This window comes from Platalea leucorodia (genome assembly GCF_965183815.1).
Source record: "Platalea leucorodia genome assembly, chromosome: 6".
NCBI lineage: Eukaryota > Metazoa > Chordata > Aves > Pelecaniformes > Threskiornithidae > Platalea > Platalea leucorodia.
The window spans coordinates 27,401,652-27,420,753 of NC_138828.1; positions in this window are offsets into that span (position 1 = coordinate 27,401,652).

The window sequence follows — 19,102 nt, forward strand, 5'->3', positions numbered from 1 at the left end:
CGGCCTCTGACCCTGCTGCCTCTCGGGGACCGGTGACCACTGTGCCAGGAGTACCATAAGGTGTGCTGGCTGGCTCGGTGCTACCGTTTCCTCCTCACCTCTCCGCAGTCCCACTGGTTTGATGTTGATCTTCCCGTAGAGGATGATTCTTCCATAGCTTCTGCAGTGAAGCAAAGCTAATCGTATTGCAAAAGAAGCCACGCTCCTCCCTGCTGCAGCTATCGGCCTTTGACCGCTTCTTCACACCCTGAGCAACAGCCAGACGCTGAGCGCACGGCGACCACCTCCGGCTCCCTGGCGCTCTCCCGGTGGGGAAGCACCTCTGGGGGCAACAGCCTCAGCGCCCAGGGGGAGAACGGGGTCTCAGAAGCCCTCACGGAGATTTCTTAGGATGCAGCCACCATTACAGCCTGTGCAACTTCAGTAACCTCAAAGAAACCCGCTCCCCTTTATAGCAAACACCAGTAGAAAAGGCGATGCCACAATCACATCACAATCTCTCGCTCTTCTTACAACCAACTTTCCTAGGCTTCTCGTGCTCTGAGCACTGGTGCCGGGGCCCGTGAACGTAGCTGCGCTGCTGCAAAACTGCTCTGAGTGACTGATGTCGCAACTTTGTCTTGCCGAAATCAGGATTCTTTTCCAAATGCTCACAAGCGTGTGGTAGCTTCATAAGGATTTAATCACAAGAATGAGGTGCAGGATTTATGTCACCAAAAGACATCCCCACAACGTAGGAACTTTCCTTTTAAGATCACTGTCGGAGCGAAATTTCCCGCACTCCAAGCCTTCTGGACATGCCTGACCTTCTGCCCGTGGTGCCTTCTCCCAGTATCAATAATTTTGGAAAATGCCAGGATAAATCCCAGTGTGACTTAGTGATAGGCAAAAAAGCCATGTGCCAAAGGAAACTGCAGAGATGCAAGTTAAAGGGTAGATTCTGCAAGAGAATTCTTCGTTTTGTATGGGGCAACTTGTGGGCAATTTCTCCTACATGTACAGACAAAATATCTCCCAAGGGGTGAAGAGAGGTCGTCTTGCACTACTCCATCATTTGGGGGTCACTAAGGAGAGTCAGAACCTCATGATAAAAATCTGTAATTAAAGGGTTTTCTGGAACAGCGGGTGCTTGCAGTACGAGGAAGACCGAATGCTGCAGCATTGCCCAGAGCTAGGACAGGCTGAGGGCACTGGCCTCTCTGAAACCCTCTCTAGACCAAAAAGCATTGAAACAGCGGGACTGAGTGAGACTAAAACTCCCTCTAGATGGGTGTCTGCTCTCTAACCGTAGCCAACAGTAGGTGCTGGGGAAAGAGCAGCAGGGGCTGCAGCGGTACTTCTTGAGGGTATTCTTCTGGCTTCCAATGATGGGAGGCTCAAAGACTTCCTGAGCCCAGGCGTAGGGTTGGATAGTGAGGTGTAAGAGACTGAAGTGTTAAGAACAACTGTCTCAAAGCTTGCTTGTGTGTTTATCTGATAAGACCGGACAGCAGACCACTCTTTTGTCTGACAAGACCCGAGGGCAGACCACTCTTTGGCTTATCAAGTACCACCATCTGGCAAGGAAGCCTGTGCAAACTTGCTGAAGCAGCAGGCCATTCTTTGGCTTATGGGGCACCACCAAGAATAGGACACCAACTGGTATCCGGTCAGGCCCCTTGCCCCCCCAGTAGATGTGCATGTGTTGGGTCCGGGATGTTGCCCTGGGTAACCAAACAGAAACGAGAGGGCAAACTCCCTCTCCAACACCAGATAAAAGACGGCACAAGGAAACCTGAGTGTGGCCATCTACCACCGAAAAACTGAAGACAGGACCAACGGGACGCTGCTGGATCCATGGTGGTGACTATCCTTTGCTCATCTCTCTGAATGCTTGCTTAATTTCCTCCTAATATTTCCTGCCTTTCCTTTCGCTTTACTCTTTTATATTTACCCAATAAAACGTCTGATTGGCGGCATATGACCTTGTTTGTGTCTTAATTTCGCCCTTGGGATCATTACAAACCTTCCCCGAGCCTGACAATCAGACCGGGACTTAACACGAGGGCAGTATTTCAGCGGTGGGATCAAAGGCAGCTGAGGGAAGGCATGCTACCACGGGGACCAAATGCGGCCAAGTCATACAGAGTGCTTGTATTGGTCTTGTTGCCCAGGGAAATGCGTCCCTTTCATCCTGCACTTTTTTTTCCATGTCCCTGGCATTTGCTAGTGCCTCCTCAGACTGCTGTCGTGGCTGGGGCAGTGAGCCCCCTCTCCAGGGATGGCAGCTGTTCCTGCCCGCAAGTCCTTCCCATCCCCGCTACCTGCCTGAGGGCGTGAAGGCACAGATGAAGCCTGCCAGAGCGCAGGCTGTGGTTTGATGATACAATAAAACCAGTTTTAGGCCATTTAGTTCCAGACTGAAAAGGGCATAGCCAGCTAACACAGAGACACCTTTGCTGGTTCAAACAGGTCATGAATTTTTGGTGGGTTAGCACTGTGCATACGGGTCTTACGCCAGAGCAGGCGCTGCGTGTCCTCTCTCTCAGCTGGCAGAAAGCTGGCATGAACATCTACCACCAGCCTAAAATCGGGCCTCATATACTAGCCGCTCCAACAGATACACGGCTGTGTGCTTGCATCTGCTCCAGACCCAGCTGGGCCTTTGGGGTTATTCTCAACACACCACTTACCCTTGTGGGGCCTCAGAAGGGACAGGGACAAGATACGGTGGGTGTGCTGAGTTCTCACCTCCTTGCTACCTGCCGTTTCCTACCAGCGGCACCTCAGCCAGCTTCCGCGAGCGAGTATGTGGTTAAGGACCTCAGGGGAAAAAAAAAGATGACTATTTTTTTTTCCTCTTTATTTGCATCTAACAGATGTAACCGACTTCAATAAGAGATTCACTCAGATTGCTGAGTGCACAGTTTAATCCCGAATCTTTCCAAACTCCAGAGTTCATCTAAATATTAAAAGGCTTGGAAAAAACAGAGGTTCTTTAAACCTCTGGTAATGGAAACTTTTGTCATAACTGGGAAGAGGTCAATGTGGTTTCGTACAGTATAATGGATTTACTGATGAATGGAACATTTCAAACTCTCTGATGGGTTTTATCTACTTTATATTCCAGATGTTAATATAAGTAAATTCTCTAAACTCTCAGACAATTTGTCCAGTATGACCATGCAGCTTATGGTGGTCATTGGAGCTCTTACATGGATTTTGGAAGTAAAGCTGTTAAATTCTGTAATTTCCTTAGATCCTTCAAGCATATTAAGAAATACAAGAAATGGCTTTTCCAACACTGGATACAAAGTGAACTGGGAGAAATTGGAATTCAAAACATGAAAATATATTAGAGTATACTGAATAAAAATGAAATGAAACAATTAATATGGTTCCTTTTTCTTCTGTGTATAATGACAAAAGGACATTGAAGATCAGCCCCCATTAGCAATCCCTATTCTCCAATAGTTGATATCTATCACGCAATCTCATTTAAGGGCCAAAGCAAAATATATATGGGCTCATATATAGGGGCTCAGAAAGAAAGAAACAAAACAGTAATGGGGAAGTTCCATTACAAAAGGTCACCTGGAGCACTCCCAGGCATTGGAGGGTAGTTTTCTGCACTACCTTTTCTAATGCATTTGCCAGTCTAATTTTTTTTTTTTTAATGTCTCAAGTGAATTCTGCCATTTGCCTCGGATATTATTTCACAGTATAAAAAGTCTGACAAAAGGCTCCCCCCCCCAGCTATCAATTCTAAATTTTCCCTTTTTTATTTCATTCTATTATTAGGTGAGGTTAATTTATCATCCTTGATGAAAGCCTGATTTTCTGCACAGCCTGCTTGCATGATCAATATTTACCGCTAACCCTATTAGGATTACTAGGTTTGCAGAACAGAACCTTGATTTTGTTTGCTTCAATCGCTCTGATCTTTCTTAATTTATGACCTTTCTTCTTGGCTACCATTTGAGAAGAGTTTTGTTTTTTTTTTCTAGCTACCAGCCTTTTATAAGCATTTTCTTCACTGCAGTATAAGCTCAAAGCAGGCAAAAAACTGCTTTGAAGATGTATAGACAGCCCAAATTCACAGCAGTGTATTTATTTATTTATTTGTTTATTGCTGCAGGACACTGGAAGCGTGGGTCCAATTTGCTGCTTGCTGCCACTCAGAAAGCTCTTGTGCTTCCAGCAGTTCTCCACAGTAATACAGCCTTTTCTTTCTGCAGTCCTCTTTGCTGTGTTCAATAGCAACAAAATTGTTCTCTCGCTTCATCTGTAAGTTGAAATAAGCCTGACGGGTTCCTAACACGATGCTTCGTCTCTACAGTGCAAACCCATTTGTGTGCGGTACCAGTTTCACAAGTCCCTCCCTTCCGCATCCACCCTGGTGGCCCACTGCCCCCCCCAGCTGGTCCTGCGGGCTGCACCGGGGTCCGTGCTGCGGCCCGCGACAGAAATACGTTGGCCAGGTATTATGAAGGGCTCGTGGTCACTCCTAGCCTAGTCCCGTGAACAGTTTTGTTGCCACTGAACCAGGATGGTGCTTTGAGTCACAGGAACAGAAATGGCTTGAGGCATGAGGAAGAGAAGGGAGAGGGAAACCCCTTACTAAGGCACTGGTGCCGAACACTTCACATCATGGATCTGTGACCTCATCTCCAACGTTTAAATACGCTTCCTCTCCTCCACCGAGAATCTCTTTGTGTTTACATGAAACAAATGCCTTCAAATGCCTTTTTTTTTTTTTTTTTTCATTTTGAGGACAAGGATATTTAGGCTATGGGCACTTTAACAAGTAATGTAAAATTTGTTAGGCTAAAATAAACCCCTGGCTTTCCTTAGTGGTGCACCTTGTGTTGTCATTTGCCCAAGTACAAGTAAGGTACTCTATGGGGGGTTTGGGTGTGCCTGTGCGCGTTAAATCTCACGTGGACAAATGAATTATGGTTTTAAGTAATGCTGAGTTTATAAAACTTAACTACAGAAAGAACAAAGGGGATGCTAGATATGTGGCAGCAGCAAAGGTCGTTTTGTTAAAACTGGGAAAGCTTACATTAATTCCTGTTTAAAATCCCGATCATCCAGGCAAGCAAAAGGGATTGCGGTAACCCGATATTCTCAAAGAAACAGCAATGAATTTATATGAGCACGAGGTGGACAGGATAAAATGAAGAGGAATGGCCTTACTCAAAGTACTTAATTGAGAAGGCCTCCTGGCACCCCAGAGTCGGCAGATCAACAGACATTGGGAGAAAGACTGACAAAAAACCCACACAATTCGTGTTTTGTTTTTAGCCTGGCTGGGCCGTTTTTTTTTTTTTTTGCCTGCAGTAGAGACAGTATTTTATTTTCTGACAATAGCAGCCTGTGAGAAAGCTCCGTGTGCCTGTGTATGTGTGTAAGACTCAAGCTAGGCCTGAGGAGTCAGGGCTAGGCTTGGTGGTGACTTCAGTTGACGTGGCCCCAGTTCCATTTTCTGGAATTAATTTAACATAACTACAAATCTGATAAAGTTCATCCAAGTGAGTTATTAAAGACTCAGAAAGGCCTAAGCAATATGTTTTAAACTTTTTTTTTTTTTTTTTTTTTTTTTTTTAACAAAGCCTAGTTATTTGAAGCTCTCACATACTCTTGCGCTTCAGGGAAGGGAGTAATAAATTAGGATCTTTATCTTGCAATAATTTAAATTTTTCCATAAAATCATGTGAATAATACATAATGGATAATTTATCTGATGAATTTTACCTCTCTTCTTTGCTAATTGTCCCCAAGCAGAGCAAGTTTTCCTCAGATGTGTTTGTTTTTAAAAGTTATTCGTTAAGTCTTTCACTTGAATAAAGTTCTGAGTCTGCAGCTCACCCATGAATTAATCCCTGTGACTGTCTGACAGTCATCTTGTGAGACAGGAAGGGAGAGCGGGTGTGTTTTCCTGACCGGGAGCTCTTGTTTACCGAGTGCCCCGGTCCCTCAGGTGGGCACCCCAGGCGGAGCGCTCCGGGCGTCTCCTCTGGCTCGTGCGCCCCTATTTCCTTCCCGGAGGAACCAGATGTAGCGAGGAAAAAGGTAAAGTGATAAAGAACTCGTCAGCCTCGGGACGTACCTGGGCAGTGATCTGCATCCCAGCTGCACCACCGACTATTTGGATAAAACTTCCCCTATGAAAGGTAAAGATTGTGAATTCAGTGGCTGTTTCTGGGGTATATGCCAAAATAGCTGGCTAACATTTGCCTTGCTTAATACTGCAGTACCCTTGGAAAGAGGATGCAAGAGTCAAGAACATAGCCAAAGAGTGTTTAGACACCTAAGGATGCAGATAATGCCACACTGGGATTTTTAAAAGTGGGCGGAGATGTTTGTGAAAATTCCAGGGAACACTTACGTGTACCTTTGGGCACCTAAATAACCTTTGAATCTGGTTAAAAGTAATATGAACCATCATCCTCTGAAACTCTCCTGCTGTTTCTTCAAGCCCTAGCTATCTACATTTCAATGTGACTGAACTGGGCACTTCCTAAGGGCCAAATTATAACACTTAGTTCTTGGACAAGAAGAAATTATTACAGATCAAGTCTTCAATAATTTAAACTAGAGAGAGTGCCAAAATCTCAGAATTCTCTACTGAATTGAAAAAACAATACAAAGCAACGCAGCAGAGACCTGTTGTGATGACAGGCTATAGTTTAACTAAATGGCAAGACTTAATTACACTGCCCCAGCCTGGGTTCAGAGTAAACTAAAGCCTACTGTATGATTAACTCCTCTGTGCTTCAGTAAGAGAGATTGCAAATGGAAGCATCTGGCACCTTTCAGAATTTAATTAAAGACATGCAAAGAAGCTACTATTGCTCCTACAATTTCTCCTCGGGGGAACAAAAGACAAACAGCGTAAGTGGGAGAGGAGAAACTCAGAAATATGAAGGAAAACCCCCCAAACAAATAATTGAGTTTTTCATGGCTGTCAAGCCTTCTGTTCCTCATCTCCTGAGCAAATTGGCTTAAATATTATCTATTAAGGTGGTGAGAATACTGAATGAGTTCTGCTTTGAAATGACTACAATTTTATTTTTACTTTGTTTTTCCTTCCACGTCAGTGTTGGAGAGCTAGTATAAAAGATTATTATGAACTTACATTAGCGAAACAGCTATTAAGTCTTTAAAGCCACTCAGGGATCGTGATTTGGCTTCAGTGGAGGTTGTACTTAGACACAATGAAAAGACTTACCATGCCTAGATGACTTATAGCCTAATTATGGAGAGCTGGTGTAGTTCATAAAAAACCTAACTGAAGCCTTCTAGCTTTTAAAATACCCTAGGATTTTTTGCCTTTTCAAATTATTTTTGTACTTCATATTCAGGGGAGTCATCCAAACAGAATGGAGCAAATTTATCGCCGCCAAAGAACTGTAAGTCTGCTCCAGTGCTGCATGTCTGTTTTGCTTGTTAAAAAAAGGAAAGAACATGACTAATTCCAAGGGGAAAAACAATGGAAAGCGAAGTTACTGAAAAACTTTCCTAAAAGCTGTTTCATGTTCTTGTTTGTGCCCTCATTCCTCCCTTTTTAATTACTAAAACTACATAGGTCTTTAACTCTAAAAAACATCAGAATATAATAGTACTGGAGTAAAGCTATTTTATTTATTTTTAATGGATTTCCACTCTGGACAGCTATCCTGGAACATTCATAGTAAGATACCTTATTCCAGTCCAATCCCATGGAGACCAGCCCGTCAGACCAGTCTTGCTGATCTAACAGATGGTAAAATAACCATTCAATTTAGACAAACTCAGGGCAGTGATTTTAAGGGAGAGAAGCTCATTAAATTAAGACACCTAGTCAAGAAGGAGGCGAGCTCTTGAACCCATGCATATCGTTAATCCAAAGTTTTGTTTAAAGTGTACGATGGCCTTCTTGGACACGTTTAGCACCCTGTAGTTTTTCCTTCTAAGTGCGGTTCCGGTGTGACCCGAAAGCCAGCTGCCAGGAAGAAATGTGCTGCTCATGCTCACTGTGGCTGGAGCAACAGCAAGCAGAGGAGCAGTAGGCAACAGCACCGTATTTTGAGGCTTGAAGGAAATGGCTGGTGCGTGATTGTTAAGAGAGGAGAACTGCCACTAAAAGCTACAGATGTGACGCGAGTCTAACGTGACGTTACAGCGCCTTTGACGCTGCAACTGGTTGTTTGAAAAGTGCTGCTTTACCTGCAGTGCTACCTATGGAACCTCAACCTGAACTCACTGACTACGGAAATTCCCAGTCAGTTTCGTCACCGCCGTATGAGTGAGGGTATGACCAAGCAAAAGAATAAGCAGAACTTGTGCTGCTCCAAAGCAGCAAAGCCCGGCTGTGTAAAGCAAAAATTCCTTTATTTTGGAAGCATTTTTGTAAGGAGAAAATGTCAGAAACTTTAAGAAGCAGTTATGCTGAAATGTTCCTTAATATATTATCTAATAAAGCTTCTGATCTTTACATTTGGAAAGGCAAGTGCTGTGAAATTAAATTAAACCCCATTTAAATTCAAATTACTTGCTCAATACAATGCCTTTCCTGCTTCTTTTCTTCATTTTGAATTTCTTATGATGTTATGTGATCCTTAGTTTTTCAATTAGAATTCCCCATCCTTCCTATCTGATTGGCTTTTTTTCTTTTTATGTCAGCTGAGAGATTTTGTAACTTGATGAACTTTATAGAGAGAGGCACTTCTCCAAACCACAGTATAAAATTATGAGGTTGCGTGCTAAAAAGCTGCACTGAGCTTTGACTATGGTTTTCATTGTTTCATGCAATTGTTTAGTAATGGCTATGGTATACGTGTGATTCTATGAAACACCACTGAATGCTTTAAAATAGCAATCAAATAGTGCATATCACTGTAAGAAACCCTTTGCTGATCAAAGCAGCCAAAAATACAGACATTATGAGACTTACTGGTGTATCAAGTTCACAAATGCGCAATACTGACACACCTCTAGTCTTGTAAAAAATGTGTGTAAGCTTAAACTTTGCTTTTAGTCCTTGCCTTGGCGTGGAGAATGTGAAAAAATACATTGTCATTTGCAGCTCTGGGATTGAAGGTGGAACCCACTGTTCACCCATCTCTTCCCTTTGAAGTGAGGTCTGGAAGGGAATATATATGCCTGGAACAATATGTCAAGGGAATTGGTCTATGACTCCTTAGTGGTGGTGTTCCTCTGGGATCCTTGGTCAAGAGTCTGGCACTGGGTGGCATTAGGAGGAGTCCCAAAACATTAAGGGTATTGCCTGCTTCTCATCAACTTCAAATGTTGTTTCTCTATGTCCATGTTTTACCCTTATCCTTACTCTCTTTTCCCACCTATCCCTCCTTTCTCAGCAGGAGCACATTCTCAGCCCTGCCCTTTTTTTCTGTTTCCTCTTTGGAGATACAATCATAAAACTCTCAAACATTTAGCTTCTTTTCTTTTTTGTGGCTCAGAGATTTGTTTGGTGTTCTGCAGTTAATCCCACCCCTGTCCAGGGACCAAGTTCTTTGGCATATCAGAAATACAGGCTGAGGGAGCTAAAAAAAAATGAAAAAAAGGCTACTGTCCTAGTTTTGATCACCATGGCAACAATGATAAAGTATAGTCTTACTCTCAGTTTGAGAGCGCCATTCCTGTAGTACTTTTTGGATTTAATTTGGTAAAGGTAAGAAATCTTCCCCTTTAATTCCTTTTGTAAAGCATTCCAATATTAATTCCGGCTTGAGGGAGAAGTAGAAGTAGGGTGGAACTAGCAGGATGGGAGATATGAAGGGAGGTGGAGATGACGGCAAAGAGAAGGTTACAAATTTTTCCTTTGCAGAAAGGTTTTACATCAGGAGATGTTCCCTTGAGATGTATAATGAAGATCTGTGCAGGGGCTGCCAAACACTTTCAATGTGGCCTGATAATTAGAATAATTAGAACAACTTGAGGTTCTTGAGGATCCAAGGCATAGCAGACAGAGTAAATTTTAAAGGAAGTAGCCTATGTCCGTAGGCAAGACCTGACTGTCAGTTTTCATTTCAGTATTTGTCTTAACAACTCAGCTAAAACTCACCATGAGAACACTAGCGAAGTGTTTCGAGTCAGAAATAGCAACAGCATGGTTCCAGTATGCTGTTATGTTTCTAGGAATTGCTTATTCCTTGACCTGCTTATTTCTACAACTGTACACTGTTTGGACCTGTCATTTCCAGTTCAGCGTCTGCTCCCAGTGACAGTACAGGGTCAGGCAGATTCCTACCGCACAGTGTAGATTAGCACACAATTGCACTTCTTTGTAGAAAAGCTGATTTAAGCAAATGCCCTGGAAACAGTTCTCCTTAACAGAAACAAACTGGTCATAGTAAATGGGACTTCTGTGCCAGTTTTGTGCATCGACAAGATGAAGCCTTTTATTGTTTCTAAGAAAGAGAACTAGAAACCTTAGATACTGTTTTCTTGTAGGTGCTCTTACAATCATTACTCATCCACCTGAAGCCTTTTTCCAGCTCACTGACAAGCTATTGATATTAAAACGTGCCTTTTCAGCAGAACACCACTAGCCAGAGTTCAGGAAACTTTCAGTAATTGTACACGTATTGCACTAAGGACACAAAAACTTTTATTATTTTAACAAGCAGTAATGTATACAGAAGTGCTTTCAGCAGCCTCTGAGAAGCCTGGAAAGTAAATGGAGCAGCAAAGCACAGATGGCTCTAAATCACCCTTGATGCAAATGAACAGAAATATAAGGCCAAAATGGGGACTGGCTAGTCGGGAAATGAAACCTCTTCTCCAATTCCATGTCATTAATATGATATTCCCTAATCTCCAGCTGAGACAGTGTCAGAGGCCTCTCCTAGCACAAAGGCCTTGGCAGATCTTCTCTGCGATCTCACTGTGCTGCGTCTGGGAAAGCCATTACTGTCAGAGCGCTGCTACAGGCAGGGAGGAAAGGATTGAAAGGGTCTAGAGGTAAGGCCTGAAGTTGCCTTTCCGGGAGCGGGTTGGTTGGGGATACTGGGGTGCAGCGACTGCGGCCACGGGAGGTGGATCTGTTCCACTGGGGAAACAGTTTCAGCTTCTGTCAGCATACGGCACATCACCTACACCTCACATCCCTGCATTTACCTAAACGTACTCACACATAATAATGCAAACTGGGCAGAATAAAACATTTTTAAGCAACATTAAATTACAGTTTTTGCACAGGTGACTGTTAAAAGGACAGTTTCCACACTCAAACTGTGCTGCCCCCACCAGGAAGAATTTTTTTCCTTATTTACACTAATATCTTTACCCTATACTAATGCCTGCAGCCTCACTTCCAGCTGGTATGGTGGAAAAGGAACATCAGCCAATGCGTGTGTTGGACTGAAACTGCATCAAAATAAAGGTTTATGGGTTCTATACTGGGATGTTTTCCACCAGGGCAGGAAGCTTTTGTAGAATGAATTGTACTGCCTCTTTGGCTTATTCATCGCCCAAAATTCCGAGTTTGTGCCACTCGGTGACTGTCCCCTTTTCCATTTCCCTTCTCTGATGCATTAGATAGAAATCACTCACCACCACTCATATAGCTCTTCTAACAAATCAGAGAGAAGAAAATAGTCTGTCCTGCACACTGCAAATAGATTTTGTTTCCCTAACGCTTCCACCTAATTGAGGCCAAATGGCTTTTCTTTTAAGTCACTGACAGAAATGCCATTCCCTTCATTGAGATCAAAATCCCCTCCCCAGAAGAGATCTGGGTAGATTACGTTTCTAGAAGCAGACAGGACCTTTATAATACTTTACACCTCATATAATAGGTGTAAATAGACCTTAGGTTATTATATGAGATGACCTGTTTCGCCTTCCAGGTGATCTTTTAAACATAGAAGCCCGATAACGAAGTGCCACCTGGTGGACAAAATGACATCGTGTTTTTCTCTTCCACACCTAACTTCGCGTACTAAAATTTCTCCTTCCGGCAAGACCTGAGCTACAGAAGCCTCTAGGGAGGTTACCTAAATCAATTAATTTTAAATTTCTCTAGCTATATCTAGGTCTACATATAGATACGTTGGTTTTAAAAAAAAAAATTTAGAAGTAGTCAAGGTGCACATCTCTTGCTCCTTGCTACCATAACTCCCGCCGTCACTGTGCTGGCAGTTGTAGTAGGAGCAGCTTCTGCGGCAGGCATGCAAAATGCCGAGAATTAAAAGTCATGTAGCGTGAGTAGCTGGAAAGTAATCTTCCTGAGGAGGAATCCTTTCCTCCAACTAGCTGCTGTCACTGTCAGCTGCAGAAGTAGTTTTTACTACTGGCATTTTCCTCTAAGCTTCTGCAAGAGCCCGGTTTTTTGCTAAAGTCGTATATTGCTGCTAGAATCCATGGCATGGGGTTTGGAGGAAATGGGAAAACCTGGAACTCCTGAATGATTTACCCTTGTTCAAGCTCAATCCGCTCATGGGCTTGATTTTGTGAACTTAGCCAGATGCAGGAACTACAGCAATGAATGGGAAATAGATGCCTGAGGGCTTACTGTATCTGAATCTGTCACACCGAGCAAGATAAACTCTGTTCACCGCTAAGCTCATGAATGTTTGGGCCACAAGAGTTTTGTAGGAAGATGCAAGAAACTGCTCACTGGACATTTATAACACAATCTACCCCAAGAATGTTTCTTTCTAACAGTTAGAACTGATCGGTATCTCAAACGCGATGGCTGAAGTCCTTCTCTACAGCTCACTTTTAAAGTAACGCTATCTCAAACCATAGCTATGTTAAAATGGAGATCCTGTTGACATTAAGACTGCACTCAATCACTAGTAGTGCTCAGCATGAATATTAGTGTCCTTCAACATGGAAATTCCTCTGGTCTTCACTGTATTTGGCAACAGTGTTACTGTGTGGACATATACATAATATGGTTTCTAAAAATGAATGAAAATAATAACATACATGACTACTATATATCTGTATCCGTATATAAAATGTGAAGTTGTACAGCAACTCCTCTAGATCTTAGCCACTAGGCGGTAGTATAAGATTAAGTCATGTAAAAATAACCACTAGTTTGGTATTCATTTTGTAGCAAACTTCAAAACACATGCCTGCTCCGTAAGAAATTTTGTAAAACGTTTTCATGCTTCTTTATCAAATCAGGAAGACACTTTGAACAAAAATATGTCTCTCAAGATTCCACAATGGGTTAAGCGCATTATTTGAAGCCAATTAACCACAAGGACAAAGGATATATAAAAAACCCCATCTTTTTCCCTTGCCTTATTTGTTTGTGATTAGTAAGGTTCAAAAAATGCAGTTTAGCCATTGTGAAATCTTCTTTAAAGAACTACAATATGATCAACTTCTTTACACTGTGCCATCAGTCTTACGCTGGGTGGACTAACTGTAGGATAAGTTCCTCTTTTCACAGAGTCACCGAATGGCTGACGTTGGAAGACACCTCTGGAGGTCATCTATCCATGCCCCCTGCTCAAGCACAGCCACCTAGAGCAGGTTGCCCATGACTGAAAAAAGCCTGGCTCCCTCTTCTTTATTCCCTCCCATCAGGTGTTTATACATATTGATAAGATCCCCTTTAGTCTCTTGATTTCATTTTTGCTAGTGTTTCAGATGAATGCGGAAATTTCAATTTGGGTCTAATATGACAAATTAATTTTATAAGGTTAGAAGCATAAAAAGGAAGATTATATGACTATAGGATGTTTTAATAGCAGAATACAATACTGAGTACATTTTGAGAAACTTCCAGCTGAAATAGAATAAGTCAGCCTGGTTCACTTCCTCTGCCGTGTTTGACATCAGCATGCTCCTGTAATAATGTGGTTGATTGCCTGCATTGACTGCTAAGAAGGTTATGCCAAAGTGAATTTGGGTAAGTAACAAAAATGCTAGGTATGCAGCATTTTGGCTCTTTTTTATGCAAATGAGACAATCAGATCTTTCTGCAGTATCACCTGGGAGACCCGAATTCATGGTTTTTTGAGATCCTCATCTAATGTTCTTTTGTTCTACCAGGTATGTATAGTTCCTTCTAAAATCATAGAATCATAGAATGCTTTGGGATGGAAGGGACCTTTAAAGGTCATCTAGTCCATTCCCCCTGCAATGGGCAGGGACATCTTCAACCAGATCAGGTTGCTCAGAGCCCCATCCCCACCCCTCTCCTTGAATGTTTCCAAGGATGAGGCATCCACCACCTCTCTGGGCAACCTGTTCCAGTGTTTCACCATCCTCATTGTAAAAAATTTCTTCCTTATATCTAGTCTGAATCTACCCTCTTTTGGTTTAAAACCATTACCCCTTGTCCTGTCACAGCAGGGCCTGCTAAAAAGCCTGTCCCCAAATAATAAAAAAAAATACCTAGGCTATTGTTTATTGGAGCACTGTACTATACTCTCTCTCTTGGATATATTTTTTATTAATGGGTAAATGCACAGAGATCACCAGGAAGAAAGCCTTTTTTAGATTTTCATAATTGAAAAATATTTTCTCTGATGGGAAGGGGAACACAAGACATTATTGGGAAGACAAAAAAGTTTTCCTCAATTTATACTTATTTTGCTAGGAAAAGACTAACCTTTGCAGTATATTTTTCAAAATGAGAGGAGCCAAAAGCTACATGAGATTGTGGGCTCACCCTTTTTGAAGACTAAATTCTATAAATGTTCTCATTTGACTGGAGTTCTGCCCTTTAAATACAAACAAATTCATGAAAGCTCATGCTCTTTAATTCTGAAGTCTGTATATTGGTATGCATAACCTAGCAAGCATGAAAAGTGTAATTATACTCCAACTAAAACTACCTCAGTCTTACAAAACCTTTCCCACAGATACTAATTTCTACTAGCTTATTTTCAACCTAAATTTCAACCATCCTTGAATGTTTGCAAAATCACCCAGAGTTCTGTCCATTTTTTTTTTTGCACATTATTTTTGAATTGTGGGACCTGATGCCTCAAGGAAAATGGAAAGACACCCAGCACCTCTAGTAGTGCAGGATGAGATCATACAGACTAATATGGAAAAGACTTTTTTCCATCTCCTTTCATCCATTTTAAGCCTGATGCAAGTCATGAATCCTCAAGACCCATTTCCTTTTTCTTTTCTGTTATTTTTGGAGAAGCTTCGTCCCATCTACTCCTCTCTCTCTGTTGAACGGTAACATGAAGACAGATATTGCGGTAAGTACTGTGGGGGAGGGGAATTCTAAAAAAAAAATGCTGTCATTTGCTTTTCTGTTCTTCTCATGAAGAAATTTTAATTAGCACAGCTCGTGTGAAGAACAAATATGGGATGCTGCAGTTCCCTTTGCAGTGTGATAGTGTAGCTATTTCCTGGTTTTGTAGGTATTGATATATTACATTAAAAGGCTTGAGGTTCTTTCCATAAAATAATAACATTAAACCCTTGCATCTTAATATATTACCTTGAAAACTCAAAGAGTCAATAGTTATTTTAGGAGGCTATCCAAAGGTTAACCAGATAAATCTAAAATTATGGTCATAAATAATCCAAACAATGACCAGCCGTAGAAACAGATGGTGCTTCTGGAAGGGCCCAAACCATTTCCACCCTTAATTCAATGTAAACCTCCTGTTTGGAGCTCTGCAGTTGAGGTCTTTTGTGCCTGCCTTTAAATGCATTGTTTCTTCAGAGGTGAGATTTGCGATACAGTGCATGAAGCTTCTTTAACCAGAGACAATGTTGAGCCCCTGCACGCATGACTGACAGAAGAATTTGGGTAGTTCTCCTGAAATCAGAGAGGCTGTTTATGTAACTACAGTTACACAAACTGCAACCGAAAATAGCAAACCCAGTCAGCCTTAGTTTCTACTGCCATTTGCTTACCATTTGTAGCACCGATCAGTACCTGTTAAAGGCGTTGAATTGTCTGAGTTTAACTTATTTGTACAGATTACTCCATGACTGGAAACAATAAATTTGATACCCACTTTTGATCTTTCCCTAGTTTTGTTCTAGTACAGCTTCATTTACTTCGGTTACCGGATTTGTTAGAATCAGATATTTGGTGCTTGAAAGATACCAAATTACTTGGGTGAATACTCTGACATAGTCAGCTAAGTCAAATAACTTAAGTAACACAGCTCTACAGGGGTTGGTTTCTTAGACAGCATGCGGGTTACCTGAACGAGGATGAACCCTTAACCAAAGGAGTATGCGGATCAGGCAGTGGTGGTATCCTCCAGCAGACCCACTCCCAGTTGTAGGGCTTTCTTTTTGCCAGTTTCTGTCAGGGGGGAAAAAAAAAAAAGGTGGGTGTAGGCTTAATGCTACGATGTGTTCACTGAGTAAGTTCTTGCCAAAAGCTCTCTTTATGGAACAAAAAAATCATTACATCATAAAAATTTTAAAGAATTATGTGAAATAAGTGCAGGATATGTTCACTCCATATGATTTATTGGTTCCTGTGCTTCATCCGTCTTTCAGTCTCTTCTGCAACAGCTTATTCTTTACTTCCATGGTACTGAGGTCTGCCATTCCAAAAGGAGGTAAAGTTATCCAAAGTGGGGAAAAATGTCTGGGAATTTATGAACTAGATAAATGGAGACATAAAAAATCATAAAAAGATTAAATCCAAAGAAGTGGTGCAATAATTACAGCTCCGGGGCAGCATAAGGTAGGAATTAAAAGCACTTCCTCTTTTTTTTTAAAATATATTGGAACAAAAATTTAAGAGTCAGTTGCATAAACTTACTCTTGCTCTAAAGCGGTTGATTATGGTTGTCTTTGATCTCTCTCAAGAGCCAGGAATCAGCTGTATTTATTTATTTGATTGGCTTGTACCCATTCAGGATATTTACAACCATTGATAAAATATGTAAGTCAGTGGATGGAGATATTTCATACAGAATAATGCCTAATGAGTCACTCAAAGAGAGGGAAAAATCTTTTTGTAACCCCTTATAGAGTCAAGGTAGCACAGCAACATTTGTAGCTCCAAAGACTAGATAATGTTTAATTCATGTAGCTATGGAGTTTCAGGACCATCTCTTGAATAAGTTAAAAGTAAATACCTTTCAGAACAAAGAGGTTAATATGTTTTACAGAACATGGGCAGGGGGAGGAACAGAGAAACAGAGAGAGAAAGAAAGCATATGTGAAGGGAATAAATCTGTCTAGACCCCTGGAGTACTCCAGAGGAGATAAGTTTTAAAAGCTCACATAAGAACAGCTTCCAAATATTTGTGTAAAAGGCCTCTGTCCCTAAGGCATCTGAACTTTAAAACAATACTAAATGAATATACCTTGACAATATTTTAAAAGAGGAGGAGCCGAGCTACAGGGACACTAAAAGCCTGCTTTCCCTTTCCCTTATACCATTACAGAGCCATGGACGTGAGAGAAAGCACTTCACATCGCAGCAAGATGAGTGGGAGATGCGAACAGCCCCCAGCCCGTGCCTGGCCCTCGTTCTTTTGGGGGGCAGCTGAGTGCCAGAAATGGCACCCAGTGTTGTGTACGTGGAAACCATTGAGCCCCTCAAAGCCCGAGCTGCCGAGCAACGTTTCTCTGTTACCCCATGCATGCTTATCAGCTTCTATTGGCCAAGTATTATCCATCCCTGTGCAGTTCTTGTCACTTACCTCCCTGTTCATCATCATCTTTTTATGAGTTAGTGATGCAGAATCACATTCCAGCGTACAGCATGAAATACTCGTCGTCCCTTTGAAGCAACATCTCTAGATGAAAACTGGACTGAGCTGGTGGCTGTGTGGGCAATGAGTTCCTCTGAGAATTGAATGAGGTGGATTTTCTCTACAAGAATTATTAACTCCCAAACGCTTCAGGGCAAAATGCGATTGCTGTGTCTTTACTGCACATCTCAGAGCTTAACGGGGCATTTGGTGTTCGGAGGATGAGTAATTTCAGTTACAGCAGTGACTTTGCTGAGGGCTCTCTAAATTGATGCGAGCTTTCCTAGGCAATCGGTATGCTATTACTAAGTTCGCTTTAGAGCCTTGCGCAGTAGTGCCTTATCTCGAGTTGTGCTCCCGTGCACTAGTGTAATAGAAATATTTCCTAACGATATAGTGGTAAGTCGGAGCGATTCAGAGCTTTGGCGGCGTTCTGAGGCAGGCCCAGGCACTTCAGCATTTTCTCTGTCTGTATCATGGGAGCTGGTCCCGAGAGAGCACGCGGCCTGGTTTGCCTCAGTTGCCTTCAGGGTCTGTTAATTCTCCTGTGCTTTGGGGCTCTCTTGTTCCTGATGGTTACTCGGCACAGTTGATCCAGAGAAGTGAATTTTAGTTACTGATGATTGTTTTCTTTTGCAAGGTTACTTATATATATATATGTTTATACAAAAATTTAAACAAACACATATATGTATTTATAAAAATACGTAAATGTACAGATGTAGAAATATAGATATATATCTGTTTCTCCAATGGCCAAAGGAAAAGGAGAAGGAATAGGAAGAAGAAATAACGGAAGAAACACAAAAATGTCAAAGAATGATGAAAGATCAGTTTCTGGTTTACGGAAGGTCAACTTTGTCTTGATGTCAGTGAAGACTTTGCAATAGCAGGAAACATCAGGCTTTTGTTTCATTGAATGAGTGACTATAGTTCAAAGATTTTATATAGCATATTTTCCTAGATATTCTTCCAACACCGAGGTAAGCCTGACCAACAGGCCAGTAAGAAAAGTGTTAGCATTTCTATGCAGGAAGAGAACAGCGTGCTACTTTCAACTTTATCTTTCCACTAGCCAGTCCAAGCAGAAGCAGCTTAGAGAGTTTTCAGTATCAGCACATCACCCCTGCATCTCCGTAGCTGTTAGTATTACTGAAAATATTTGTTACTGCTACGTCCACGCAAAATGTGAAAATGACTGTTCTTCTCATTAAAATGTAAAAAATTTGAACACAACAGGGACAGTTTCTGCCAAGGAGGAAAGCTTAAAATATGTCAAGCAGACTTGTTTGCAAAAAATTATTCCAGCTTTAATCCCGCACTAGTTTCAGTGATGTTTTTCACAAACACTTATGCCAGCATTCTCGCAAACAATCCTATGTGCCCATCCTATTTTCTGACAAACAATGACCATAGGACTATCTCAAAGGTATTTGAGTTCTCCTCCTGCTTGTAAATATTTC